Source organism: Vespa mandarinia, chromosome 11, assembly GCF_050613455.1.
Source record: "Vespa mandarinia isolate Hongniang chromosome 11, ASM5061345v1, whole genome shotgun sequence".
In the NCBI taxonomy this organism is placed as follows: Eukaryota; Metazoa; Arthropoda; class Insecta; order Hymenoptera; family Vespidae; genus Vespa; species Vespa mandarinia.
The window spans coordinates 4,557,501-4,562,500 of NC_140820.1; the positions used below are offsets into that span (position 1 = coordinate 4,557,501).

At 24.7% G+C, this 5,000-nt stretch overlaps 1 protein-coding gene across 8 annotated transcripts in view; it reads left to right on the top strand.

Annotated features, from left to right (window-relative positions):
- LOC118441315 (ATP-binding cassette sub-family G member 4) overlaps positions 1-5,000 on the top strand; it is a 28,476-nt gene that overhangs the window by 13,550 nt on the left and 9,926 nt on the right. The window lies entirely within an intron of this gene.

Below are 5,000 nucleotides of genomic sequence, written 5' to 3' on the forward strand. Positions count from 1 at the left end.
TAAATAAGAAGAAAAATTCAAAATTTTTGCTTAAAAATATAATTTTATTCAACTACGTATTGTCCATTTTTATCGATGACCTTTTGTCATCTTTCAGGCAGTGTCATAATTCCATGTTCAAAAAACTTCTGATTTTTGGCAGCAAAAAAGTGAATTAAATATGATTTTACATCACTAGTGTCATTAAAAATTTTACCATTTAATAAGTTCTCCATGGAACGAAATAAATGGTAATCTAAAGGCGTAAGGTCAGAGTTATATGATGGATGTTACAACATATCCCAATCTAATTCCAATAATTTTTGACAAGTGACGAAAGATGTGAGTTACATTATCATGATGGAAAACAACATCCTTACGATTTGTCAATTCTGGCCGCTTTTCTTGAACTGCATCGCTCATTATTGAACGTTTGAATTAATCGTTTGGTTTTTTGGTGAATCTCAGCTTTTGGTGTCGTCTGGGTTGGGTTCATCTTGCAAAACCCACGTTTTTTTCCGATTAATTTTTTTATAAACCATCCATTTTTCGTTGCCAATTATCAGTCGTTTCAGAAATGAATCAATTTCGTTGCGTTTCAAAAGCGAATCACAGATGCTAATGCGTAGCATCAAATGAATTTCCTTAATCAGATGAGGGATCTATAAATCAAATTTCTTGACATAGCCACGCTGTTTCAATTTTTCTTTTTTTTTTTTCTTTTTTTTTTTTTTTTTTTGAATGCATACATTGAGCTTCGCAATTTCACGTATTGTGATATGACAATCTAAATTGATAATGGCCTCGATATGGATCTCATCAATTTCAATTGGACTTGTCAAATCGTTGGGCATTTTTCAATGAAAAATTTGGCAAACCAATTTTAACACTGCCTTTCTTTCAAAGCTTCAATCCCATATACGGCACATAACTTCTTGTTATGTGCTTGCGATGTATTCTTGCCTTTTCAGAAATAATACAATAAAATATGTCTGAAAAATGCGCGTCTCATTCTTCCATTTTTAAATTGAGATAAAAACGAAATTAAATAATTGATCGATACAATTTTTTTTTTTTTTTTATACTAAAATAAAGGCAAAACTCCAAACAACAAGAAAACAATATAGATTAAGTGCTTTAAATACATTGACAAAACAAAATAATGGACTAAGACCATTTATTGACAAAATCCGCAATCACTTAGTTGCCAACCATATTGTATGTCATATACAATATATATAAATATATATATAAATATATATATATATATAAACTTATTAAAATTGCATGGATATAAAGTATAATATATGTACATCGAAAGGAATAAAATAATTGTTGAGAGAAGATTGAAGGATAAATATTTATAATATTGTCATATTAATTTTTTTTAAATTAAATTGATTTTTAATAAGATTTTTAAATTAATTTAAATTAATTTTTTTTAAATAAAAATCTTTTTAAAAAAGATTTTTATTAATCATCACCAGAGCACATTACCCATACTGATTTATAATCGAATTTTTTTTTCTTTTTTTTTTTCTTTTAATGGAGAAAAAAAATGTTCTTTTTTTTTATTATTAATATTTGAAAGAATGAATCGATGAAAGCTTATACTTTTAATATTTTTCCATAGACGATTCCTTTTGATATAAAAAACTTGGATTTCATTTTTATTTCTTAAAAGATTGAGGAACGTAGAAAGAGGTAAAGAGAAAACAAAAAAAAAAGAGAAAAAAAAGAAAAGAAAGGAGAGAGAGAGAGAAAGAGAGAGGAATGGGGGAAAAAAGAAAACGTATATAGTATTCATCGAATTACATAATTCAAGTTTACTGTCTACTTACCGATGATGTTGTAAGTCGTGTTAGACCGAGATCGCGAACGGAATATGTAATGTAACAAATGATATAGTTGAAAGATCAAAAGGAAAAGTTTTAACAATTGAAATACGTGCCCTATTTGTTCTCTTCCTACGATTGTAAATTTTATTTCAAAATTAAAAGGAAATATTTTTATAAAGGTATATTTTATAATATTCTTTTTTTTTTTCTTTTTACTTCATTCTTCGATTTCAAAATCTGTAGTAATAATGATCTGTATTATTTTGTAAAAAAAAAAAAAAAAAAAAAAAAAAAGAAAAAGAAGAAGAAGAAAAGACAAAGGATAAATTGTGAATAAATCGTGTCATAGTTTCTTGTACTCAAGATAAGATGAGCAAAAAAAGGAACATAATTCTCTTTCGCAAATTATTACGTTTCCTTTTCTCTTATCAATGCATTTACCGAGAAAGCCATATACATACATAGGTAATTATATGCATATAATATATGCATCATAAATAGCAACAGAGAACGTTATTGTTCGATCGTAATTCATCCTTTCTTAGTTCTAAGTCGACCTTCGATTTTCTCTTCGAATTAGAGAGAAGAAAATTTTATTGAACTCGTTGTATATATAAATATACGTTTTTCGATCGAAAATATTTTTCTTTCTCTCTCTTTCTTATTAACTTTTATTTTTATTAACTATTAATAATAATTATAATAATAATAATAATAATAATAATAACAAAAGTAAATAATGATAATAATAATAAGTGTAGTAATTTCTAGTTACTAAATCATCAATAGTACAACAGTGTACTACTTACCGATTTAACATGCATACGATCATTGACCTCGATTTTGCAAGAAATCCAGTTATAACATAAACCCGCAAATACGATTAACGATCTATGTGTTAGCTTCGAGAAACTATTGACTCGTGTGATATGTACATCTACTTTTCTATTCCTGAAGTCTTCTTTATCCTCGAAAAGATTTATATTTATGTTTTAGATAAGAAGGCTATTATCTCTTTGCTGATTTTGCTCATTTTACTTTATTTCTCTTTCATTTTTTTCTGTTTTATGTTTTTTCTTATCTTCTTTTTTATTTTATCTTATTTAATTTCTTTACTTTTTTCTTCTTCTTTATGTCTTTTTTTAGATTTTTTTTCTTTTCTTTTTTTTTTTTTTTTTTTTTCGTATGAACCTATATTGAATTACGATTAACGTCGATTAAGTCTTATTTTATTAAGAACTTATACATTTTGTTAATTAGATTTTCTATATATTTGTAAATATTTGATTATCATTAATAATTATATGACATATATGATAAAACTATATGATTAAAATTTAATCGACAGTAATCACGTTTTAATTGATTTACCATCTAAAAATAAATTTTTATAAAGAAAAATTTTATTCACATAAACGTCGTTTATTGTATGTTTATTTTATACATTGTATTTTAATTTAATTCACACCTATTTAAGAGTCATAATATAAGGAAGAAAAATATTTTAATATAAATCTCATTATTTCTCGAATGATTCGTTCGAAAATAAACATTGACGTAGATTTTATTGTGAGAATTGTTAGAATTCAAAGGGAAAAATAATTATAGTTATCAAACAAAGTGCTCGAGATAAAAAAAGATAAAAAGAAAGAGAGAGAGAGAGAGAGAGAGAGATAAATAATATGAGAGTTATCAAAAAATAATATGATACACTGATGTATCTTTGACCTCCCCCATTTTGTCTACGATTTGTACAATTTATCAATTTGATGTTAGACACCTTATCCAGAAGGTACAACTATTACAATATATTAAATTATCCTTAATACGTTCTAACTTATATTTTCATTTTTATTTTCTGGCCAATTATTGTTTCATGATCAATTTATTTATAGATAATATTTATTTCAAATAAAAGATTATTGTAATGCACTTGAATAAGAAAGAAAAAGAATTGAAAGGTGATAATTTTCTCTTTGAAAAGGTGTTAATTTTCTCGTTAAAAGATAAAAAGGAAAAAAAAATAAATAAAAAATAAAAGGAGATAATCCAAAATCGTAATGAGAGAAATAAACATTTGTTACTCGTCATTACTGCAAAATTATATACATATATACATACATATATATATATATATATATATATATATATATATATATAAAAGAAGATAGTTTTCGCATCGGCTTTTTATTTAATTTTTTTATCAACCTCTGAATTCCTGACAGCATTTTATTTATATCGAGTAAAGTGCATCAATCTTTTATTTCTTTTTGTCTACATCAACGTCATTGTTTTTCTTTTTTTCTCTCCTTTCTTTTTGTTTTTCTTTTTTTTTTTTCCTCGAAAACATCTAACAAATTAACTCGTATAATTTTCTCTTGTGTGTTTACAATGTTATTATTTGCATATGCTCAAATGCATTTATATTTGTGCAATAGCGAATTGCAATACACGTAACTTATCAGCATTCCTTTTATGACTTTATCAATTTTTCAAGTTTTTAATCAACTCATTATTAATATTTAATCAACGTGTTGCATATTTAAAACGCTCGATAAATGAGAAACTATTGTTCCCTAATTTCATTATTTGTTTTTGTTTTAATTAAATATTGTCGTTGTTAATTTGTTTCTTTTTTTTTTTTTTTTTTTTTTTTTTTTTCGTATAACCACACATATGTTCGACGTATTTTCCAAAAATTTATGAGAACTGATTCATTTCACAATATATCATCAACAAATTTAATTTTTTTTATTGTTATTTTCGTTATTGTAAAAGGAAAACAAAGAGAAATAAATAATATTTTAATAGTTCTCTTTGTTGTAATATTTGTTTGAATCAAGTATGTAAAATCCTATGATCATTCTAAGAAAATTAATTTAATTAATTAATTCTTTATTGCAATAGAAATTGTGTTAATTAATAATAAATATATAAAAGTAAATATAATATTGCATTATCTTCTTTCTTATTTTGATTTCAAATGAAGGGGAACGAAAAAAAAAAAGGAAAAGGAAAAGCAAAAAGAAGAAAAAAAGAAAAGAAAAGTTTTTACAGAAGTGACTAGAAATATTTAATTTAACAATTGACAATTCTTTCACAATCGATGTACGATATATACATGCATGTTTGCAATCTATGAGGGAAAAGGGATAGGTTGGATTTAAAATCAAAGGAAACTTG